The 26,454-nt window shown below is 34.9% G+C and overlaps 2 long non-coding RNA genes across 2 annotated transcripts in view; one reads left to right on the top strand and one right to left on the bottom strand.

Moving 5' to 3' along the window:
• LOC148005703 (uncharacterized) overlaps positions 1-25,671 on the bottom strand; it is a 40,277-nt gene extending 14,606 nt beyond the window's left edge. The window contains exon 1 of the long non-coding RNA XR_015620175.1: positions 25,445-25,671. This is a non-coding gene — a long non-coding RNA (uncharacterized LOC148005703). The remainder of the gene's footprint in view (positions 1-25,444) is intronic.
• On the top strand, positions 19,434-25,999 carry LOC148005702 (uncharacterized). Its single transcript, XR_015620174.1, has 3 exons — positions 19,434-20,148; positions 21,195-21,268; positions 25,148-25,999. It is a non-coding gene; the product is annotated as an uncharacterized LOC148005702 (long non-coding RNA).
• The last annotated feature ends 455 nt before the right edge of the window (positions 26,000-26,454 follow it).

Raw genomic sequence — 26,454 nt, 5'->3', positions numbered from 1 at the left:
AAAAAAATAGCACTATTGCAGGTGTGCTTTGCCTTATTAGCCCTAATACCCTACTGCTAGCACTCACGTTAAATAAACACAAGAGTAGTTATTTGCATAACAAAATAATGTGTGAGTTTAAACAATGTTCTCTTTATATAATAAGCCTTCTTCCAAGTTCAAAAAAATTGGGAATCAATTTGCAAAATGTTAATTATTCAACCTCTTAGAATCATAACTATTATGTTTTTATGAGTTTACTTTGCCTTTGAAAATGAATGTTTCACTGCTTGCCTTTTTTTTTCTCCTAAAGAAAAACAGCAATTAGTGAGAAAAGATCACTTGACTGTAGCCTGAGAGCTGATCATGTTTATAAAAAATAAAGGCTTCAGCATTGTCTACTGATTTCTCAGAAGTAAGCAGAATTGTGTCTGTGCTGAAGTAACGTGATCAGATACTCTGTTTTCTTTTTTGATTTTTGTTTTTTTCTATGCCTTCACACATTAGGCAAGTCTGCACCCATGCAAGCAGCTAAGAATAAAGATGACAGGCCAAAATATAAGGAATTTTGGTAATCCTAGCAAGAAATGGGATGGCACTGGGAATGTTTCTGTACCATGGGAGTCAGTGAGGTATAGTCTAGAAAATCTGCTAGGATGATAATAAAATGACTTTGCATCCTAATTAATATGGACATCAACAGCAACGTTCAGAATCTGAAACCGGCTCAGTGATTTTAACCATGGGATTTTAACCATATAAAGCATATTCTAAATGCTAGATGGAAGAAACAAAGAGGAAGATAAAGACCGATGTTTATCATATTCTATGAGTAATAACTTACTCTCATCTACATTTTGCCTTAAATGTTGGGTGACATCCAAGGCTAGACATATAGAGACTGTTATGTATTGTACAGAAATTCATCATGAGATTCATGGAGACTTGGAATAAGCCTAAGTGTCATCTACTTTTTTGATTTAGAAATGCATTGGTTGAAAAGCCAAGGTTGATAACACATAGGGAATCACAAATGAGAGACTATATGTATAAGGAAGCCCACTCGTGGGTTTAGAATCACCATTCTTATTGACAGTAACTTCATGTTCAAGAGGTTGCATGAAGCATTTCATATCAGTGTTGTCATTCAAAAGACACAATCCTGTTCTCCAAAATTTAAATTCCACAACAGAATATGGTACAGTAGATTTATGAGTTATTAGTAATATTTCATACAATCCCATGAACTTTTATCTTTTACTTGTTTCTATGTTTGAGATTCCACACAATGATTAGGAAATTTACAGATCAGCGAAGGCTGCCATATTTAGAGTTCTAGACCTTTATGGAACATATTCTGTAAACATTGTTAAAACAAAAAATACTGTTTGAAATTATTATGCATTCGAAGTTTTCAATAATGAGATTTTGTTCTTGTATCAACACAGGAGCTAAATTGAAACCGAATCTTGGAGTCCTGAAGTTGTGGGGTAGATTGTGTAAACACAGTCTCTATTTGAGGATAAGAGCTTCTATACCACAGTAACAGGCATAGAAAGCCAGATGTTACTGGTTTTCTATAGGTCATTTATAAACTGGTTGGCTTGATTGGGTGGAGCAGATGATAATAAGATGTTTTGAATCATTTTCAGATTAACAGAAAAGTATCTCTATCTCTCTATCTCTGAGTCCCTGCCTCTCGCTGTGTCTCTGCCCCCTGGCTTCCTTTTAGCTCAGATACACTGCATCCTTCTCATGTGAGCGCAGATGGCTAGTGGAGGAATTTACACACAAGCGATGTAGACACTATTCAAAATATGAGGCATAATCTAAGGTGTTTCCTGTTATCTCCTAATTTATGGCTGTTTGGAGCTATCCTACGCAGAAAATTAATGCTCGATTTGTCCTTACCCTTGTCCAACCCAAGCATGAGTTTCCTCAGTCAATACATTTAACTTTTATCAGTGACTATGATTGTCTGAACACTTTCCTTCCTTCCTTCCTTTAATAAACTCCACATTTATTGAGATTCTCAGAGACCTCTTAAGTAGCATAATGCAATATATTATTTTAAGAGACTTCCTTACCACTCCCTGTGTAATCTTAGATACCTCCTTCAAGTAATATATCTATATTTGTACCATCTTGTTCAATGTGACTCATGATCATGTGTTTCATACATATTAAAAAGCTTTTAGTTGTATTGATTGTGTTTATATTTTAAATTAGAAATTCATTCCACTTATTTACTTTATTTATGTGGTCTTACTTTTTAACATGGTATTATATGTATTTATTTATTTATTTATAGCTTATTAAATGTTTATATGGTATTACTTTAAGTTTTCAGTGTTTGCTTAATAAATACATTCTGATGAATTGTTAGTCATAATCAATGAGAAACATTTATATATAAGATATAATCACAGAGAAGGTCCCCAAGTCTGTTCTGTTTACTATAGTTGAATCTTCAGTTCATTGACAGTAGACTGATTTAATGCCTGAATAAACAATTTAATTTTGTGTAGCAAACTACTCATTGTGACATCAAGTTTTTTCTTGATTATTTTACAATGCAGCAAAATCACTTGTGATGACATGGACTAAGAACAGGAGCACATGTTCAAAGAAAATGGAGCATATATTTTGCAATATGACTTTAACCCTTTTGATCAAATATCTCACATCCAAGACTTTAGCAAGTTTTAACTACCATGTATCATTCCATTGAGCTTCGTAATTTTGAAGTTAGTATGATCATTTGATTTTCTAATTAATATGGCAATCTTACATATCCTTTAAGTAATATTATACACTTATTGTTTGGTTCCAATATGGTCACATTGTTAATGCTGAAGTGTTGAGAAAATATTATATTATATATAAATTTTTATGAATAACAAGCATAATCATGGCTCATGCTTATTTCTTCTAGGTTTAATCATTTAATAAATTTTATCAATACATTTTGAATCCCCACAAATTGACAATCCAGTAATAAGATTATTTCATAATAGCTATTTTCACAATTTATATATGATAACAAATTATAAAGTATTTTTATGTAATATGTAAGTGTTTCAAGGACTTTTTAAAGCCACACATTTTCTGTAATAATTTTCTATTTTAAGGAAGAAAAATTCTTTTTAGTCTAAGGTATATTCCATAGAACATTTGCAGTAGACATGCACACCGCACTGTAACTAATTATGAAAATTTACATGCTTTTTTTTTGTAGATCTCTCCTGAGAGACACAGCCAGAAAACAGCAATGCTTATTACCCCTTGTCTACTATTTATCTATTCTGAAGAAATTTTATTTTAAAAACAATGTGGTTCTTTTTTATTTTTTTTCTGAAAATTTTATACAGGAGTACTGTATTTATATCATTTACACAACTCCATCTTTCCTATTTAAATTTTCTGTTCATCCCACTTCTTCTCAAATCTATGAGCTCTTCTTTATTGCATATGTATATAATATATAAATATATTATTATCATGCTCATTTAGTGTTTCTCACATGTAAATGTGTATATATTTAGATATATTTAGTACTGACCACTTGGGATTGGATGACCTATCAGTTGGTTCATCCCTGGAGAAAATGGTTTTGCTTCTCTCAGTAGCTATTGATTGCCTGTAGTACATCATCTAGCAGCTGACCTTGTATTTAAAATATGAAATGTGAGTAGCATAACCTCAAATATAATATATTGTATTACTATATATTTTATGCACATATTTTTTAAAGTTCCTGTCATTGAGCATTATCCTCCATGTTTGATCCAAGAATAAACACATGGGTACATTTACAATATTAAATACTTTAAATGTATTTTGTTAAATATAAGATAGTTATTTCCAAAAATTCTAATCACAATTTCAAGAAAATACCCAGGTAGATTTTCCCCTTTACAATAATTTTATTTTCATGTCCTCTCTATTATTTGTCGTCTTGTGGTACAAATTTTGATATTCTTGTACTTTATGAATCATAATGCATGTGCATTTAGAGCTTTGCAGAGTATGTTCACTTTCTTAACCCCCATAAAATGCTTCTTGTGGAGCATTGTCATCATTGTTTTTTATTTCTGGTGAATAGATTTTAAACACACCAAGTTCAATAATATATCTAAGATATGCATTCAATCATTGAAATGGCTGAAATATAATTTGAGTATTATCAGGTCCATGAGATATTTCAGACTGTACTAATCTCAAGTCACCTGGGGGATGATTAAAAGGAGAACCTCAGTTGATTACCAGGATTATTATGATATAGTATCCAATTAAAGTTAACAGATCTTCTCGATCAACCTAAACAAAATGATCATAAAGCTGAGAGTGCATTTGTCCTTTAAATATTTTAAGATTTATTTTATGTGTGTGATTGTTTGGCTTGCTTGTATGTTTGTGTACCATGTACATACCTGATGCCTGTGGAAGTCAGAACAGAGCATTAGAGCCCCTGGAGCTTGAGTTACGTGTTTATGAGCCACCATGTATGCTGTAAAGGATACATGGCACTCTGCAAGATACACAAGGGCTTTTAACCACTGAGCCAACTCTCCATCTTGAGCAAATGTTTCCTGCTCTTGTTATTTTCTGGAGATAGAGTTTCCCCATGTATCTTGGGCTGGTTTCTAACTCAAGATTTTTCTCAATTGGATATTTCAAATGTTGAGTGTACAGGCATCAACTGTGATGTCTAGTTTATCTTAATAATTTTAGTGGTTGAAAAGCAGTAATTTTTCTAACATACATTTTAATAATTTTTAAAGGGGAAGATCAATATATATATAATATCTGTGTTACTTTGAAACTTCAATTTGGATTTAAATGTTCCCCAACTTATTTTGACAAAAGAGGCAGTGTTGGTCAGAAGACCACTTAGAGACTCATTGGAACTCTTCTAAAGGTCATCAGGGTTGGTTTTCAGAGCCTCATGAAAAAAATGAGGTGATCCATGTAGAGCAAACAGAACCATCTTCCATTGCTGGTGGGAGTACAAACTTGTACAGCCGCTACAGAAATTAGTATGGTAGTTTCTCATAACGATGGAAGTGAATTTACCTCAAGATCCAGTTACACTACACTTGTACATATGCCATCAGAACACTGGCTAAAGCATGATCGTTGATAAGTTATTCATAACAGCCAGTAACTGGAAGCAATCTAGATGTCCCCAAAAAATAATTGATAAAGAAAATGTGGTAGGTTTATACAATGGAACAGAGTTCTATCAATCTATGTATCTATCTGTCTGTCTGTCTGTCTATCTATCTATCTATCTATCTATCTATCTATCTATCTATCTATATACATATCCATTTATCTATATATCATCTATCTATCATTTATCATTTGGTGTTTTGAGGCAGGTTTCTTTGTGTAGCTTTGGCTGTCCTGAAAGTCAGATTCAGATTTACCTGCCTCATCTCTCTGTTGCTGGCAATAAAAGCATGCACCACCACCTGATCCTGTATCAGGTCTTAAAATAATTATATCATAAAATTTTCAGTCAAACAGATGAAACTAGAAAAAAATCGTCCTGAGTTGAGGTAGCTCTGACTAAGAAAGAAAAATATGGCAGGCCCAAGAACAAATATAGAGAGAGACCTGTAACTACAGATTACATCGAAAGTGAGCACCTGGGACGCAGAGTTCTAAATGAGATCTCTCAATCAAATCCCTCTCCTTGAATCTCAGGAAACCCCTCAGAAGAGAAGGCAGAAGGAATGGGGGAGCCATTAAAGACACAGGATACCAGGAGAATAATGCCCTCTTAATCAACTGAATAAAATCCGTAATAATTCAGAGAGTACTGAGCAAATACAGAGCCCACACATGTCTGTACCTATTGTTAAGGACCCCCTGGTTTAAAACTCTGTGCCAAGGTTACCACTTACCAAGATCTTTGGAAACAAATGATTAGTTTTATTTGGAAACCTAAAAATAATTAAAATTTTTCATTAATTTCAATAAATCTGGTGCCTATTTAGCATTTCATGTAATGAAAGCTTTCTGCATTTGTCTAAAATATTTAAATTGGAATTATGTGAAGAATTTATGTCTGCTATAAAATGTAAATGAACAAGAACACACTTAAAATAAAAATATAGAAAATAAAGTTTACTTGAAAACACAATAAAACAAAAGCAAACAAAACTGGTGCTATCAAATTCAGCCATTGCTTCCCTTATGTCTACCCACCTTTCCTTTCTTTGCCTAGTTCTCTCCTCTTGCTTTTGCTGTCTCCCTTTTATCTCTACTGCTTGTGTGAGTTCCTCTAAGTCCCTTGTGATACAGTTAAGTGTTACCTTATTTATCGTGAGCCTAATGTGTTGAATGATTTCACAGGATGCTGTGTGCCCTGGCATATTATCTTGTTGAACTATTCAATTAAATATGATAATGTAGAGCACACTGACACCGTTAAACACTCAGGAGAAGGAGCAATTCACTGAGAAGTACAGACATATTGCAAGGCGTCTGCATGACTGTAAGCAATATTTATTTTTTATATGACTATTTCATGATTCTGCTTGATGAGACAGATCAGAAATAATATTCATACACTCCGACATTTGAAAGACTTAAGTAAAGCCAAAGAAATTATTATTTTTAGATTTATCTTGACAAAATTATTAAGTGAAATGTAAATGGGATATTAAACGTTTTTCTCTAGCATTCACAAAGCACAAGTTATACTATGCTGCATTTACTCATTTCTAATACAGGATCAGCATAATTTTTTGCTTTTTTTAAACTACAGTACATCGTTTCCTCAAGTACATACGTAGCATGTGTTTTTCTGTTACATTTTGCATCAATCTTGTTAAATTCTTTATTCATGGAGTTCAGCTATTTAAATATCCCTTGTTCTTCTACAAAAATGTTAGTTGTCAAAGAAAAAGTTAGAATATATAGTACACAAAACACAGGGCCTACTGATAATGTCTTGTACTGACAACTGGGAAAGAATCCATTTATGTTGTGATGGAATTTCAAAATAAATAATGTGCATTGACCACGAACTATTCATTTCAGAATAAGTTTTTTTTTTCTTCTGCTCAAAATTCCTATTTCTGGAAGTGAAATACTGGCATTCTTAATTGTCATTAGTATGATTTAATTAATGAAAATAAAATAAGATGATTTATTTAAGGGAACTTCACAATGCTTAAGGTCCTATTCTATGTTGAAAATATTCAGAGTGGAGGGGCAAGAGGGAGGGACTGTACGAGGGGGACCAGGAGTGGGGAAAGGGACTGGGATTTAAAGTGAATTTAAAAAAAAGAATTACCTAACTAAAAAAAAAGAAAGAACATTCAAAGAATCCAATTCAAAGTCAAACAATGTAAATGCATACTGTTCATAGAATATGGATTTTAAAGTTATTTTTATACAAAGCAGTTCGCCTAATGAAAATCTGTGGGAGATTTACTGTCTATTTACATTTACAAGTTCTAATCTTGTTTCTATATCATTTATAATAATAAATTTCATAAATAATGAGTTGTAAATGAAATAAAATTTAAAAATATTAGTGATGAAAAAAGATTTTGATGATAAAAAAAAACCCTTAAATTATTCTGAGAGTGTCACATCACCAGTGACATGGCCCATATAATATCACAGAAAGCAGAAAATTGTATCATATCTGTGCTTCGAAAACTTAATATTTTAGATGTCATTTTTTCATCATTTGGCCCATAGGCTTTATACTATCTTCAAAATATTCCAACAAGTTTCTTTGCAGACATTGACAAAATCATTATAAAATGAATATAAATAAGCACATATTTGGTTTCAGAGTAACCACAACACCATGTTTACTGCTGTAGAGGTTATAGGGTATTGGAGACTGGAACCTATAAATGAGATGTAACGAAGTCTCATGCAATAGCCAACTTTATTCAAAACATCAGTAAACTTACATTCTGAGGGTTAAGAGCAATCACATGAGCAAAATTCACATGACTTCAAGCTGTATACAATCACAAGGACAATATGCATGTAGAAAAAACATGTTTGTCCATGGGGTCTAAACAAATAACAATAACTCATTGTAATGGATAATCTGAAGAAAACTCAGATTTATCTCACATCTATGTTCTATACCTTGGAGTAGCATGAAGCCACATTCCCAGAACAATTCAGTGTTCTGATGTCACAAGATTCCTGGTTGTTTTGATGGAGTTTTCTCACAAGTACTATGAATTTTCCTCACATGTCTCAATTCTTGGACAGGGCGCAGATATACCGGGACTTGAAACAAAGATTGGGGTACTATGTCTTTGTAATTCTAAGACAAATGCTCTCTTTGGTCATTGAAAGAGTTGATGTACTTCTTTACTTTTTATTATATTTGGTATTATTTAAAACAGTTGTTATTTCTCTGTATATTTTGGATATTATGCCCATATTGGAAGAAGTCTTGGTAAAGATCTTTTCCCATTCTATAGGTTACCCTTTTGACCTATTGACAGTGTCCTTTTGCCTTTCAGAAGTTTTTCAATTTTATTAGGTCCCATTTGTCAATTGTTGATTTTAGAGCCTGACCCATTGGTGTTCAGTTCAGGAAGCTTTCCCCTGGGCTGATGTGTTCGAGACCCTTTCCCACATTCTCTTCTGTTAGATTCAGACTATCAAGTTTTATGTTGAGGTCCTTGATCTACATGGACTTGAGTTTTGTACAAGGAGATAAGAATGGATCAATTTGCATTATTCATGTTGACCTCCAGTTGAACCAGCACCATTTGTTGAAAATTCTGTCTTTTTTCCACTAGAGAGTTTTGCCTTCTTTGTCAAAGATCAAGTGACCATAGATGTGTGGGTTTATTTCTGTGCCTTCAATTGGATTTTATTGATCTGCCTGCCTCTCTTTACCAATACAATGTGCTTTTTTAATCACTATTGCTCTGTAGTATAGCTTGAAGTCAGGGTTGGTGATTACACTAGAAGTTCTATTATTGTTGGAAATAGTTTTTGCTATCTTGGTTGTTGCTGCTGCTGCTGTTGTTGTTGTTGTTGTTACAGATGAATTTGAGAATTTCTATTTCTGGAAATAACTGAGTTGGAATTTGATGGAGATTGTATTGTTCTATAGGTTGTTTTTGGTAAGATGGTCGTTTTTACTATGCTAATCCTGCCAATCCATGAACATGAAAAATTCATCTTTCCCTCTGGTGAGGTCCTCTTTGATGTCTTTCTTCAGACTTGAAGATCTTGTCATACAGATCTTTCATTTGCTTTGTTAGAATCATACCAAGGTATTTTATACTTTTCGTGACTATTGTGAAGGGTATTGTTTCCCTAATTTCTTTCTCAGCCAGTTTATCTCTTGTGTAGAGGGTGACTGCTGATTTGTTTGAGTTAATTTTTTATCCTGAAGTTGTTTATTAGCTGTAGGAGTTATCCTGTAAAATTTTTGGGGTTGCTATCATATCATGCACAAATAGTGATAACTTGACTAGTTCCTTTCCAATTTGTATTCCCTTTGATCTCTTTTTTTTCTCTAATATCTCTGGCTAAAACTTTGAGTACTATAATGTATATATAGGGTGAGAGTGCACATCCTTGTCTTGTCCCTGATTTTAGTTGGGTTGCTTCAAGTATCTCTCTATTTAATTTGATGTTGGCTACTGGTTTGCTGTATATTGCTTTTGTTATTTTTATATATGTATATATATGCCTTGAATTCCTGATCTTTCAAACATTAAATGGGTGTTATATTTTGTCAAAGGGTTTTTACCATCTAACGAAATGATCATGAGGTTTTTGTCCTTGAATTTGTTTATATAGTGGATTATGTTGATGAATTTTCATATATCTAACCATCCCTGCATTCCTGGGATGAAGCCTACTTGATCATGTTGAATGATTATTTTTATGTATCCTTTGATTTGGTTTGCAAGAATTTTATCAAGTATTTTTACATTGGAATAGGGAATTTGGTCTGAAGTTCTCTTTCTCTGTTGATTCTTTAGGTGTTTTAGGTATCAGCATAACTGTGACTACATAGAACAAATTAGGTAGTGTTCCTTCTCTTTCCATTTTATGGAGTCATTTGAGAAGTATTGGTATAGACCTTCTTTGAAGGTTAGGTAGAATTCTGCACAATTATCTGGCCTTGGATGAGACTTTCAATAGCTCCTTCTATTTCCTTAGGGGTTATAGGACTGCTTAGATGGTTTACTTTGATACATGATATCTCTCTAGAAAATCATCCATTTCATCTAGATTTTCCAGTTTTGTTGAGTATAAGATTTTTTAGTAGGACATGATTTTTTGATGAATTTCCCCAGAATATGTTGTTATATTTCCATTTTTATTTCAGATTTTGGTAATTTCGATATACTCTCTGTGCCTACTAGTTAGTTTAGCAAATATTTTATCTATTACATTGATTTTCTCAAAGAACCAGATCCTAGATTTGTTGATTCTTTGTATACTTCTCTTTGTTTCTACTTGGTTGATTTCAGCCATGAGTTTAATTACTTCCTGCCATCTAGTCCTTTTGGGTAGATTTTCTTCTTTTTGTTCTAGAGTTTTCAGATGTGCTTTTAAGCTGCTAGTGTATGATCCCTCCAATTTCTTTATGAAGGTACTCAGAGCTCTGCGTTTTTCTCTTAGCATTGCTGCCATAGTGTCCCACGTTTGGGTATGTTGTGCCTTCATTTTCATTAAATTCTCAAAAGTCTTTAATTTCTTTCTTTATTTCTTCCCTAACCAAGTTATCATTGAGTAGAGAGTTATCCAGCTTCCACAAGTATGTGGGTTTCTGTTGTTTTTTTGTTGTCATTAAAGACTAGCCCTGATCCATGGTGGTCTGATAAGGGATTCTTGTATCTGTAATTCAATCTTGTATCTCTTGAGGTTTATTGTGTGCTTGATGATTTGGTCAATTTTTGAGAAGGTACCATGAGGTGCTGAGAAGAAGGTATATTCTTTGTTCTAGGGTGAAATGTTCTGTACATGTTAAATCTATTTGGTTCATACATTCTTTTAGTTTCACTGGGTCTCTTTTTAGTTACTGTTTCCATGATCTGTCCACTGGTGAGAGGTGGTTGTTGAAGTCTCCCATTATAATTGTTTGAGTTTCAATGTGTGCTTTGAACTTTAGTAAAGTTTCCTTTACCAATGTGGGTGTCCTTGCATTTGGGACACATATGTTCAGAATTGAGATTTCATCTTGGTAGATTTTTTTTCCTTTGATAATTAAAAAGTGTCCTTCCTTATCTTTTCTGATGACTTTTGTTTGAAAGTTAATTTTATTCCATAGTAGAATGACTACTCCAGCTTGTTTCTTGGGACCATTTGCTTGGAAAATTTTCTTTCAGCCTTTTACACTGAAGTAGTGTTAGTCTTTGTAACTGAAGTATGTTTCCTGTAGCAAACTTCTGGGTCTTTTTATGTATCCAGTTTGTTAACCTATGTCTTTTTATTGGGAAATTTACTTCATTGATGTTGAGAAATATTAAGGACCAATGATTGGTGCTACCTGTTTTGTTGTTGTTGTTGTTGTTTTGTTTTTGTTGTTAGAGGTAGAATTATGTTTGTGTGGTTCTCTTCTTTTGGGTTTTTGTTATGAGAAGATTAACTACTTAAGTGTAGTTTTTCTCTTTGTACTGGGGTTTCCTTCTAATATCCTCAGTATGGGCAGTTTAGTGGAAGGATATTGTTTAAGTTTTGTTTTGTCATGGAATAGTTTGCTTTCTCCATCTACAGTAACTATGAGTTTTCCAGGGTATAGTAGCCTGGGCTGGCATTTTTGTTCTCTTAGGGTCTGTATGAAAATCTGCCCAAGATTTTCTGGATTTTACAGTCTCTGTTGAGAAATCTGGTGTAATTCTGATAGTTCTTTATATGTTATTTGGCCTTTTCTCTTACTGCTTTTAATATTCTTTCTTTATTCTGTCCATTTGGTGTTTTGATTATTATGTGAATGGAGGAAGTTTTTTTTCTGGTCCAATGTATTTGGCATTTTGTAGGCTTCTTGTGTGTTCATGGGCATCTCTTTCTTAAGATTATAAGTTATTTTCTATAATTATGTTGAAGATGTTTACTGTCCTTGTGAGTTGAAAATCTTTGCTTTCTTCTACTTCTATTATTCTTAGATTTTGTCTTTATATTCGATCCTTAATTTCTTGGATATTTTCAGTTAGGAGCTTTTTGTACCTGTATTTTTTTTTGACAGCTATGTCAATGTCTTTTATGGTATCTTCTACATCTGAGATTCTCTCTTCTATCTCTTGTATTCTGTTGGTGATGCTTGCATCTGTGATTTCTGTTTCTTTTCCTAGGGTTTCTATCTCCAGGGTTGTCTCCTTTTGTGATTTCTTTATTGTTTCTATTTCCATTTTTAGATCTTGAGCAGTTCTGTTCAATTCTTTTTACCTGTTTGATTGTGTTTTCTTGTATTTCTCTAAGGGATTTATGTATTTTATCTTTAAGTGAAGTGCTTCTTTTTTTTTAAAGCTGTGTTCTCCTGTGTTTCTTCAAGTTAGGTCCTCCTTAAGGTTCTCTACCATCTTCATGCGACGGGATTTTAGATCAGAATCTTTCTTTTTCAATGTGTTAGGGCATGCAGGGCTTGCTGTGGTAGGAGAACTGGGTTGTGATGTTGCTTCTGTTGCTTATGTTCTCTAACTTATCTTTATCCATCTGGTTATCTCTGGTGTTAACTGACCTCGCTAACTCTAACTGGAGCCTGTGTCTCCTGTGAGCTTGGCTATGTTGGGCCTCCTTGCTTCAGGCAGTCTTTGGTTATGCAAGGGTGTCTGGAGAGCCTGTTCTGTGAGCTTGGCTATGCCTGACCTCTTGGGGGGGGGTGGTCAAGCTATTTCTGGGTGTAAGTGGAGTGTGAGGGAGTGGAATACATGAAGTTTACAGACAGATGCCTTTAGCAGGTCCTTTGTCCTCTGGGCCAAGGGTGAGGGGTGGAGGGGAAGGTTCCAGTTAGGCCAGGTATTGTGGACGTAGTGGAGTACTCACCTGAGAGCCTCGGGGTGTCAGAATTCCTGGGAGTCAAGCTGTCTCTGGATATGGGCAGGGTGAGGGTGGCCTATGTTTGCACATTTAATGAGTTGGGTAGTTGTGATTTTCAACAGAGGAGCCCTACTCAGTTTTTGGAGAGCATAAATGGGCTACTATTTATGCTGCATACTAAGGGCTGGGCCAAAAAGAAATTGCTGGACTTTTGATTTCTAGACAGATAAATCTTATAGTTTTACATTGTTATTTCAGCCTAGATTGAAATTCACATGATATATCCATTTGATCAATCAATCAACTCTGCCATCTGTTGCAAATTATTTCTTGCCTTAAATTCATTTAAAATATAGTACTGAATATCAGGTGTTTTTACTGACAAATACATGCAAAAATATCAATTTTTCAGTGTACTATATAAATGAAGGATAGTCAATGACAAAATACACTATTATACTAAATTAAATATAGTTCATTTACAAATATGACCACAACATAAAACATTGTGTGATTTTGACAGTTAACTAATACCTCCCTTTATATGTTCAAATAAAAATAACTTGTCTTCTCTACGATATTTCTTATGTTGATCTTAGCCATATTCATTCAACTGCAGTGTTGAGGCATTCACGGTATGTTTATTTAAAGTTAAAATTTCCTTTTGCTGACTATTTATTAAACATTGTATACATTGATTCAATACCTCTTTGTGTTTAAGTGCTGCTCATTATACAAACTTGATTCTTTTATTTTTTTTCTGATAAGGTTTAGTACTTATCTATGATATCCTCGGTCTTCATTTACCATTAATTTTGTACAACTTTGTTTCAGTAAATGATATACTTAAACACTATAACAAAACAATTTTCTAGAGACAAAGGTTTCAGAGTAGGAAAGGCCCCCTGCTCCTTAGTCTTGTTTTTATTTCTTGTGTTTCTTTGATGCCAGGCACCAGAGCAGGAGCTCTGAGAGTCAGACACAAAATGAGAATGACATGTTGAGCACATGGATATCAAGCATGTGGTTACCTTAAGCAACAGGAAGCATATAAAAGCCCTTAGGATATCCATTCCTACCTCAGGGACATATCAGAGTTTCAGATACTATAAATACCTATGAATATGAGGCCTATAAGAAGCAGTACAAATATTAAAGTATTATAAAATAAAATGACCCTAGCTTTCCTTGCATGACCAAGTAAGCAATCCATAATTCATTCCACTCCTGAGAATGGGTTGGTAGTGATTTAATCCAAAATCAGAGTAACAATTTTGGAACTTATAGTCTATAAAGCAGTATTTACTTTGAATTTCATGTTGCTACATATATCCTTTGAATTTCAGTTCTTATTTATAGGTTCAAAGTTTATTACATTAAAATCAAACTGTCTTTTATTTTATTTTTATTGAATATTTTATGTGTTTACATTTTAAAGGTTATCCCCTTTCCAGGTTTTCCCTCTGCAAACCCCCCTATCCCATACCCCTTCCCTGATTCAATGAGATTGCTCCCCCCCCTGCCCACCCTCTCCCTCTTCCCCACACCTGCATTCCCCTACACCGGGGCATTGAACCTTCACAGGACCAAGGACCTTTCCTCCTATTGAGGCCAGATAATGCCATCCTCTGCTACATATGCAGCTAGAGTCATGGATCCCTCCATGTGTACTCTTTGGTTGGTGGTTTAGTCCATGGAGGCTTTGGGATTTCTGGTTGTTTGATATTGTTGTACTTCCTATGGGGTTGCAAACCCCTCCAGCTCTTTCAGTCCTTCCCCTAACTCCTCCCTTGGGGTCCCCATGTTCAGTCCAATGGTTGACTGTGAACATCCACATCAGTATTTGTCAGGCTCTGGCAGAGCCTTTCAGAAGACAGCTATACCAGGCACCTGTCAACAAGGTTTCTTGGTATCAGCAATAGTGTCTGGGTTTGGTGTCTGTATATGGGATGGATCCCCAGGTGGGGCAGTCTCTGGATGGCCTTTCCTCTATTTTTGATTATTAAAATTCACCTAGTTTGAGAATGTATACAGAACTGAAACAGGGAGAATTTTCGACAAATGCCAGACTACTAACAGTTTGTTAAGTTGTTTGTTTCTGTGAGTAGACAGAAGGTGAGAATATGATCAGAGAATAGTTTACGAGAGAGAAGACCTTTCTGAAATTTGCTGTAGCTTTTATTCAATACTATATCTTACACCTAGAATTTTCTGTTATGCTATCAGCTCAATCAGAGCTGCTCTGTATTAAAAGCATAAATATATTTTCTTTATAAAAGAATCCTATCCCTGAAATTTCTACAGAGGCAGAATGTTTGCTTTCTCATGTTCCTTTGTTATATCCAACACCATCACTGAATAAAAACCTCAGTGATCAATACACTGGGATCCCATGTTTTCTGCTCCTCATCAGACAGACAAGGGCACTATTTCATTCAGAGCCTGAAACATATAGTCACTGTCCATTCATCTAAATGTTTTGAGGTTGAGCCTATAGAAGCTAAATCATCTTAAAGCAAAATGCCTCAGACTTATTGTCTCAACTCACTTCAGAGATCCTTTCACCGACTTGTGATTTACTGATGGGTTATGCTATTAGGATTTATGGAAGATCGATATAAAAATCACCTACTTGAAATATACTGTTTCTTACAAAACTTAGCTTGAAAATTCTAGCCACCTTGATACATGAAATTATAAGAGTAGATTCTTTTAAAATTTAGTATTAGAAACTTTTATGCATCTGTATTTGTGTATTCTTTCAGGCATAAAATAATACCTATGAACCAATGCCCATGGCTTTTGTTGTTTGTTGTTTTGTTTCTCATTTTAGCATTCATGAATTTTCAAAAATTTGCTTCGTCAGTGAAATAATAGTTAATATTTCTTGACTGTTTATTACTCCAAGCAGTTTATGTATGCTGATTATTAAAATCATTTAAGTAACCCTATGAGGTAGAAACTTATTATTACCTTTATTCCTAAAGTATGGTACATAGTCAAAAGGAGGGAAATGTTTTTTTTTTTTTTTTGTTGTTGTTGTTGTTAACAGAGGAGCCACGGCTCATGTTAAGACACTGAGTGATTAGGGATTGTATTTAATAAAGTCTGAATGAAGCAGGTCTGCTTTCTTTCTTTTCTTTTTCTCTATCTGAGAGGAATCAGGGTGTGGCACAGTAGTTCTCAAAACATTTATGAGATTTAATTCTTCTATTCATCTAAGCAGGACTGCTATCCCACGAAAAAATGGTTACCACTGCAAGCTATTCAACCTTAGCCCAGACCTAGGCATTGGAAACTCAGCAATGTGTTTCCCCAGCTCCTTCTCAGGAGTCCTGTGTCACAGTCATGTTTACTAGTCACTGGTACAAAATAATAAGAAAGATGACTGAAATGAAAACGCACACCTTAACAGCTGTGTGTATTTCATGTACTAAATAACCCTTCTGATCTTGTTTCCTAAGAAGAAAAAGAATATGCCTTCTGAGAGTTATATAAGGATTAGTTATTGCTTGCTAAACAATTTTGTTCTATAATTATACTTGATATTACTTCATGACAAAGATGTCTCTTTATAAGACATGGCATTTAAAAAAGCCAGAATTATAAGTATTTGCATTACAGAGCAAGACACACATATTTAGTACTGGTATGTACTCACTGATAAGTGGATATTAGGCAAAAAGCTTGGAATAACCACAATACAACTAATAGACCATATGAAGCTCAGGAAAAAGGAAGACCAAAGTGAGGATGCTTCAGTTCTCCTTAGGAGGGGGAACAAAATATTCACAAGAGGTACAGGGTAGGAGGGACTTGGGAGAATAAGAGGAGAGGTCAGGTAAAAAGGGGTGGCAGGATCAGGTATGGAAGTGCACAGGGTTGATATAAAGGGGGTCAGAAAATTAAAAAGAGTTGTGTAGCAATGGGGAAAGGGGAACTGGGAGTAACCTCCGGAAAGTATCAGATGCCAGGAAAGCAAAAGGCTCCCAGGACCCAACAGGGATGAGATTGGATGAAGTGCCCAACAAAGGGAAGGGAGAACCTGCAGAGACCATATCCAGAGGGCAGGCAAGGCCTCTGGTTGGGGAATGGGGCTACCCACTCATCTCCAAATTCTTAACCCAGAATTGCTCCTGTCTCAAGGAAACACAGAGACAAAATGTGGAGTAGTCACTGAAGGAAAAGGCCATCCAGAGACTGCTCCTCCTGAGGATCCATCCCATATACAGACACCAAACCCAGTCACCATTGCTGATGCCAAGAAGTGCTTGCTGACAGGAGCCTGGTATAGCTGTCCCCAGAGAGGTTCTGCCAGAACCTGAACAATACAGATGCAGATGCTTGCAGCCAACAATCAGACTGAGCATGGGGAACCCAATGGTTGAGTTAGGGAAAGAACTGAAGGAGCTGAAGGGGTTTGCAACCCCATAGGAAGAACAACAATATCAAACAGTCAGATCCCCCAGAACTCCCAGGGGCTAAACCACCAAGCAAGAAGTATACATGACTGGGCTGGGGATTTAGCTCAGTGGTAGAGCGCTTACCTAGGAAGCGCAAGGCCCTGGGTTTGGTCCCCAGCTCCGAAAAAAAGAACCAAAAAAAAAAAAAAAGAAGTATACATGATGCACCCATGGCTGCAGCTGCATATGCAGCAGGAGATGGCCTTATCTGGCAACAATGGGAGGTGAGGCCCTTGATCTATGATTGAAGGCTTGATGCCCCAGTGTAGAGGAATGACTGGGTGATGAGGTGGGAGTGTGTGAGTGGGTGGGGGAGCACCCTCAAAGAAGGAGAGGGAGGGAGGATGGGATACTATGCGGTTTGCAGAGAGGAAACCAGGAAAGGGGATAACATTTGAAATGTAAATAAATAAGGTATGTACAATACCTTAAAACTGTCTGTGTTTTCCTGTTTAAAAAAAAATCTTGCTTCTTCTTTTCCTCTTCCCATTTCTATATTTCAATATATTATAGCACAGACTGAAATAGTTTTATGTTTATATAAAACCATTTGCATTTTTGTAAAATCTCTAATAGTAAATGAACAAAATGGAATGTTTGAAACCTGTAATACTTTTTAATCAACTTATAGTAGACAATCAAGCCAGAAGGTACTGTCAAAATACAATTTCAGGCATGAGCAGTTGAACTGGGGAATTTTTGTGTCTGTTGCCATTGGTGTGGCTTAGAGCATATCGACAAAAGTTATCATTATCCAATGTCTGCTGTTACCCAGGGAGAAGGGAATTGCATGATCTCTGTCCAATTCCCCAGCCATTAGTTTGTATCGTGGAATACCATCATCATGGTAATCACTGAATAGCCCTCGAGGTTTATAGTCTCAACCTGGGTGTCTTCCTACTTGGCCTCAAGTAGCCGCATGGCTCTAGTAGGCTAGGCATAGCCTGGAGTTTTATCTCAGCACTCATGGCAACCTGAGGCTGTACAGAGGTTATTAAGACAAGATGAACCTTGCACTGTTTATGTACACTTTTGGTGGAATTAGGAACTGGTCATTTCATGTTTATTTTTAGCTAATAGCACTTTGGCTAGAATCACTAAAGTCTCTGTAGCTAAACCAGAGGATGTTAGTGTTTTCTGCTGGATCATGTGAGAAATAGGTGTAGTATAGTCATCCTGCCAGTTGATGATGTTATGGAAGAATCAGCAGAAATGGACCTGAGAACATGAAGCTGCATTACAATGTGCTAAGACTTAGTTTAATAATGTGCTCCCTATATGCTCAGATGTATGTAAATATATTTTAATCTATAATTGGTGAGGGTGAAAAATCAGGAAAACACTACTTCCATAGAAGCTTTAATGTTATTTTTAAGACCATGTCTTAATGTGATAACAACTTCTCATCTGCTTGATATTTGCACACAACATGGTTTATTAGCTTGCTCATTAATCCACCTAGGTAAATATGTGGTCTATGTCTAAATGCAGACTCAAGGCTGCCTTTTACCCTTGGTCTATGCCATCTGCTTTATGAAATCTAAGTTCAGATTTGTAGTTTATAGACAGTTATGAAGAAGTATAGCTCCCCTTAATTTAGATTAAACATTTTTTGTGTATATACAAAACAAAGGGAAACACTATGACAATTATCTTATAAACTACTTGGTAGTGTCTTTAATTAATTTTATTCAGGCCTAACTCTGGTAGGTTTTTCAAAGATGTAAGTAATGGTTGGCAGAATAGTCAAAGGCTTTACTAAAAGCCAACAAAATTGGCCAAGATGAAGAAAAATACTCTGCCGTTTTCTGGGGCTTATTTATTTAGGTAAACTTCAGAATAGAACCTGTTGCCAAGTAATCTGGTAATAAACTGATCTCTTTAATTGGTGCTATATATATCCGTGCCCCTTGTTTGCAGCTTGTCAGCCTCCAAAGGCACAACCACTGTGGAATATTGTTTCGTAAATTACAGACTGATTGGAAAGGGAAACTTGGGTGCAAAGGTGAGACACAAGACAAAGAGGAATTTGAATATGTATCAAAGCAGGGTTGCAATTTATATTAACTAAGGCAGGGAAAAGTCTGCTGGTGTCTCCGGATTCTGGCATAAACACCTTTCCTTAGTTCAAATACTTTAATTGTTTGATGCTCTTTTTACTAGCAACTTAGTTAGCAGGTCTTGTCTTGTTCTTGGCTACTTTCATTTGTAGTAACAATGGAGTCCAAAGCAGAAACAAGCCGGTAACACCGTGCTCTTCAGCTCTAATTCTTTATTACATTTTTACATGATCGCTGAACATAATCCTCATAATTGTTTCCCTCGCAAGTGGGGGGTAGGGCCTTAGATCCAATACATTATACCGAGGGGGTGTTTGTTTAGCTGAAATGACATGGTTGCCTATGTAAAAATGTATCTGACAGCGGAGCTTCCGAGTCAGCGCTTTTCTTCATTTTCCCCGCTGCTCAATCCATCCAGCGGCTGTCACAGTGGGGAAGCGGACAATCTATCAAGGTATCGAGATATATTCCTCTCACCTGCATGAGTTCTTTAATGAACAGCCAACATGATCTCAGCTGACAAGCAGGAAATGGATGTAATAAAGATTGTTTCTGCATGCTCTTTGCATCTTTGATAAATCACCATGCTGTGCATCAGACACAAGTGCCACATGGAAATTTTATTTCATATGGTGAGAAAACTGATAGAGGTAGGGTCACCTATCTTTCTCCCCCGTCTTTTTTCCTCTTCTTTTTCCTTTCTTTCTTTTCCATTTTTTTTGTTTCGTTTTCGGTGATTCTTGTAAAAACTGCTGGCCTCTGTGGGAACCTTATTACTTTCATGGGCTTTCTGCACATGACTGTCATACTTGCTTAAATTAGTTATTATAGCGCAAGGAAGCTGCCTTTTCAAGACTAAGCACCCTGGCTGTGATGCCAGGGTCTTTATTATTATTATTATTATTTAACACCTAGTAATTTAGGAGGAGTTCGAAGGTGACGGTAACAAAGGGTACACGGAGGTGACCTCTGTATTTGCACTTTCGGCTGGCAGCTGCTTCTAAGTGAACTCTGTTCATGTCAGTTCCACTTAAAATGTGTAGAAAGTCTATATCAGAAGGCAGCGAGATAGCAGTCAGATAATTTATGATTTAATTTTATGCGAGCCCTGCTTTCAGTAATTTGCTGTAAACTCAGGGGAGGCTGGCGCTAACCAGTTCTGTAGCTCAGGGGGATGGTGGCACTCACTGAAGGGTAGTTTGCTTGCTAATGCAAGGATGGTTGTTTTTATATTTTATTCTATTTTATGTGAACTTGACAAGCTCAGAACAGCGAGATGAAATCATGCTCAGTATTCTAATCAAAGTATGAAACTATTTGTTATAAAAATGCAATGGCTATACATAGAGTGAAGAAAAATATCATTTAGCATAAAATTAAAGACACAGCTCCCTTTCAAAAGAAAGACATGCCTTCAGTGTCTTTTTCTGAAGTCACACAGTCTGCATTTCATACTGTGAACATAAATATGTGTTTATACATTTTTGCATGAGCTGAAAGACTATTTTTTTTAGAATAACAACAAAGTCATGGCCTAAAGTACAAAACATTATTGCCCAGTAGGATTTGTCAGCTAGAGAATAAACTGGGAGATATTTATGGGAAATGTCTCAATGAAGTCTCTTTATAGGATCAGAATCTGAATACAGTAATAATATTCTGGTTTGTCTGTTCTTTCACCTTTTATTGTTTGCAGATATCTAATTATTTTTAAATGACTGAAACCATGGGAAAAGCACATGAATTTTAATTTCTCCCTTTCAACTGTAGGTAAGAGACTCACATAACAGAACTATACAGATTCAAAAATTTGATTATTTATATTATAAGTGTCTTAAATCAAAAATTGTTTCTTACCTAAAAACTGCTTCTTCAAGTATAACTTCTATTAGAACACTAATTTACTAAAAATTCAATGCACGCCAAACTTTTATCCGAGAATTTATTGAATATGCTAATACTGATAACGCTGTAGGATTTGAGTGTTTCTAAATGACAGGATGCAAAGTGATAATTTGTTAACTTACTACTGGATTCAGAGTTGAGAGACTTGTATCTCAATACCCAGGCAGTGGATTAAGGGAAGTGAACCTGCCTTTTGTCAAAGCAAGTTTCAGAGTCTCTTTGGATTTTGGATTTATGCTGTATAATAAGTTTACCCAATACACTTTTGTAGCACAATATCCTGGCTTTGGAATAGGGTCCATTTCATAGGATGCATCATGATTTTTACCCCAAATGTGCCAGCATTGATGATATTGCTTTGCATGTGACCTGGAGAAAATGTAACTCTTTGTGTTCTGAAATGATGTCTTTGGTCGAATAGGATACTATCTGGAGTACACTGGGAACCTAACCATGCTCAGGCCACATTGACTGTAGCACAGCTATTTAAATTTCAGTGGTGAAAATATAATATAAAGTAAATGGCATATGATTTGGGGTTTTGATTCATAATAATTTTACGATTTTGACTGAAGGCTTGATTATTTCTGTGCAATAAATCAGCATATCTTTTATATATAAGTTTAGCCAATCAAAAATCTTATAATTGATTAATATATACAAGATTCCTTACAGCCTAAAATAGCACAAGTAGAAATGGAAACATGTTTCTTACGCCATACACATATATTTCTTAAATATATTTGTTAAATATTAAAATTATTGAGTGAATATATATATGGTTTCTTAATACACAATCTAGACTTTTAAATATTGTATGTTGATACACTAGTCTCAGGAAAGATATATTAGCAAAATACTTATTTGCCATACAAAATTTATAATAATACATTATCATATTTTATATTATTATATTCTTCAAAAACTGCAATTTTAGGAAATAAAAATTCATATGAAAATCAAAATATTTTAACTTGGTAGCAACAAAGTGGCTTGTTCACATGCTAGATGCACAAAGTCACAAATGACTCTTTGGTGACACAGTACTACAGAGATTACTATTAAAAGTGACGCCTGAGTCAGTTTTCTAAAAAGCCAAAATATATTCTAAGACCCCAAGCAATATCATATATTTTAATATCCGTTATTATAGTTTTCATGTTTTAATTACAGGTAGCAGAAGAAAATTTTAGTTGTATTAGTTGACCATTTAATAAGGTCGTAACAGTTTATCTCTCTGTCCTTCTTCACTTAGCAGTGAGAGATCACGAAAGCTGAAAGGAATACCAGTGGGATGAGACATATGCTGTTGGTAGTTTTGAAAAGTCTGAGATGTTTAGTGATTCCCAAAGAGGAAGGAGCTTCTGTAGCATTGGTGTGAAATGATAGACTAAATTCTTACCAATTGTTAAGGGCCAAATTTCTTCGGTGGCAATTGTTAAAGTTTTATTAACTAGGACTGGAGAAATTTACAAGAATGATGCTTCTGGTTATAATTATATGCCAATTTTAGTTAATCACATACATTGTACTTGATGATGAAATTCTAAGAAGTCAAATTAATATTGCTTTTATTCTAATTTGTTTTTCTTTAAGTTGTTTGAAATCCAAGTAATGAAATCTCTACCAGCACTTGTGATTTGTCTCACTGCATTATAAGAACTATTTGAAGATCAACAGTAGCATCAGAAAAAGTCTTCAAAGGCCTCTAGCTCATTAACATGCCTCCCTTCACTCTTCTTCGTTTCCATTTCTACCTGCGATATTTTTAGACTGCAGATACTGAACCTCCATTATGTTCTCAGCATAGGGTCTATAGGTAGAACAGAAAACAAGCTGTATGTGATAATAAATAACATAGTTGTGCGTGTCTCCGTATGTGCAGACATGTGTGTGCCTGTATTTGTGCATGAATATGTCTGTGCCTGTGTGCATGCATATGTGAGTTCCTGTGTATGTGTTGGCATGTGTGTGGTATATGTATGCTTGCATATGTATGCTTCTGTACACCCATGCTATGTACATGCATAGATATGTTCCTGTATAGCTATGTGCATGTGTGTACATGTATAGTTGTGTATGTACATGCATATATGTGTGCTGAGTATATGTATGTGTGTGTTTCTCTGTATGTGTACATGTGCATGCTTATATATGCAATGCATGTGTGTGTTCCTGAACACGTGTGTGCATGCATGTGACTGTGTACATGTAGCATGTATGTGTTGGAGAATACTGAGGATTGTGCTTAGCATCTTGTGCATCACCAATAGGAAAAAACTCTATTAGTGAGCCACATGTCTAAGACTCAATGGATCCTGTAATGAAACTTAGAATGTATCCAAGGAGCTTATGAGAAAAATGAGAATTCTATAGGAATAAAAAGAGAAGTGTTCTGTAATTATTACTATTTATTGTCATAGTATTATAAAATAACTATTAAACTGGCATCTGATGCTTAAAGAACATTTAGGTATAAAAGGCAAGGTAAGAAGTCCAAAGATGAAGTTAAATACATTTAATAAACATGATCTGAGAGAAAAAGGAAGAGAAAAGGATAAGAAATGGAAAATATTTCACTGAGAAAAAAATATTTCTTTAGTTAACTATACAGATTTGTTAAGAAATACCAAGGGCCACATACTGTTGTAAGAAATGGGGGATATGAAATATTCCATTCAATAAGCAATATAGTATAATACTGTCAACATTTAAAATCATGAAGTCTCAATGAACTGTATCTTTATGAGACATTTGAAATGGGATAGATGTCTCTCCACATGGCATGGCTGGGTAGGGGTAGGCACTTTTGCTTAAGGTTCTAAACTGCACTCTAGAAGAAACCTGTAACATCACACTTGGTTTGATAATTTACTTGCCACTGTAAATTGATGATGCAACATATTCTTGTAGTAATATATACTTATCTAAATCAATAATATGTTAGTATGGAGGAGAATTCAGGATAGTAAATGAAGTAATCCTCTGCTAACAACAAATGGGGATATTCTCAGCATTAACATTTATTTCTAGAATCTGTGCTTGTCAGAGAAGATAATGGATGTAGTTGGATCTTGGAAAACCTGAACACTCCGATGCACTTATTTGCAAAAGTTAGATCAATATAGAGAATGTGACATTGCTATCATATAGTCAGACTGATACCAGGTATTCATAAGACATTCAGTTACAAGATATAACTACAAGCATTCGTTTGTATATAATTTCAGTAATTTGAATTCAATTGAAGGATTTTTGCTACTTGGTTTACCCTTCTGAAGTACATGTGATTATGACCTGAAAGGCATATTAATAGCAAGATTATGATCCTATAGATCATACAATTCATTATGTTCTTAGTAATCAATATCTGGCATCAGACATTGCAACTGCTCTGATTATATGTTTCATTCATTTAGGTGAGCACATCTATAGATGTGCTTTTCTGTTAATTTTCTCTGCTGCATTCTTTCATGTGCAAAAGGATTTTTGAGATCTCTAAAGCTGTTAGCTTCTAATCGCTTTAAAACTAAGTATCCAGCATTTGAAAGGTTTTAGACAAAGTCAATGACTTTTACTTCACACTCAAAAGACCATTAAAGATCTTTTCACATATTCAGCTTTTTAGAGTCTTCATCTGAGCTGTCATGACTTAGAAGTTATAATAAAGTATGCATCTTTTCTTAATTATGAAGGTATTTTGTAGAAAGCCTAAGATTTTTCTCCTTGGTGTGTTTTGTATAGTGGGAATGACAGAAGAACATTGGAGAAAGCTTTCATGTGAAGTGTACATCGATGACGAAAGTGACCCTAAGACACCTTCAAGATTATAGATGATGGCAAAGATAGAGTATGATTGCTCTTAGAGGACTGGGACTCCACTCACAGCACCTGCATGGTGGCTGAAAACCACGTGTAGCTCCAGTCTGAGGGGATCCAACACTCTCTTGTGGCCTCAGCAAGCTCCATCTATCTATGACATATAGACCCATGTACATAAAAGAAAATGAATACAGTAAAGAAGAAAAGTAGTAAACTCACCTGCTTCGAAATCTAATTCAACAGGAAATGACTCAGTCTACTTGTGATTTTGGCTACCCTCAGGTGCGTTGACAATATATCTGGGAAATCATTACATTTGAAGCGCGCAGTATGTTCTTGGTGCACACTGTGTCTCTTCACAGCTACTGTCTTTTCAGTTCAGTAGCTTGTGGGGAACACATGATTTGTGTACTTTCTGAGAGCATCTGGCCAACTTCTCTCCATGTCTTTTCAATCCCAGGAAACAAGATTCTTAGAGACTATTTGCTTCCATTAGCTCTTGCTTAGAAATACCATGGTAAGAAATAATACAAATTACAGTGCCTTCAAACTGGCTTTGTTATTGTTTTAGTTGATAACTTTCAAATATCTTCACAAAATATTTATTGATGTTTCTTTTAGTTTCAGAAAATTACTGGTCCTTTGAGTCGGGGATTATAATCATTTGTTAGTTTATTGGAGTTACAGAATACCGATAATAAATAGTAAAATTCGAAATGTATATAAGAAATACTCAAGTTAATAAAAAAAATTCCAAAAAAGAAAAGAAAAAAATAGTAAAATTAATACTCAAACATTACATTTGCAATATAATAAATGCTCTATCCTATTTATTATACTATATATTTAATCTGATATAGTTTCAAATTCATTATTAGTTTGTTACTTTCTTTGAAAACAGTAAATACAATACTAGATCATATATATTAAGCTCTTACTATATATGTATGTGTGTGTGTAATACAGTAAATCTTTTACTTTATGAAGATAGTGCAACCATACCCATTTAGCATTAATATACTGACAACAGAGGCCATATCACTGACTAACTAGAAGAGTCAATACTCATATCACAAGCACTTTCTTTGCTAAAATGCTATTTTACTTCCTGCTATATTTTAATAGTGTTTCATTATTGCAATCCAACATTTATTAAATCCTTAGGATGTGCCTGAGGCATAAGAACAAAGAAAAAATTCAGGAGAAATAGATTACACAATATTAAAATT

The sequence above is a fragment of the Rattus norvegicus genome, chromosome 5, assembly GCF_021556685.1.
Source record: "Rattus norvegicus strain SHRSP/BbbUtx chromosome 5, alternate assembly SHRSP_T2T, whole genome shotgun sequence".
Lineage (NCBI taxonomy): Eukaryota > Metazoa > Chordata > Mammalia > Rodentia > Muridae > Rattus > Rattus norvegicus.
Note: the sequence above shows the minus strand (reverse complement) of the source record. Positions and strands in the feature narration are given on the sequence as shown.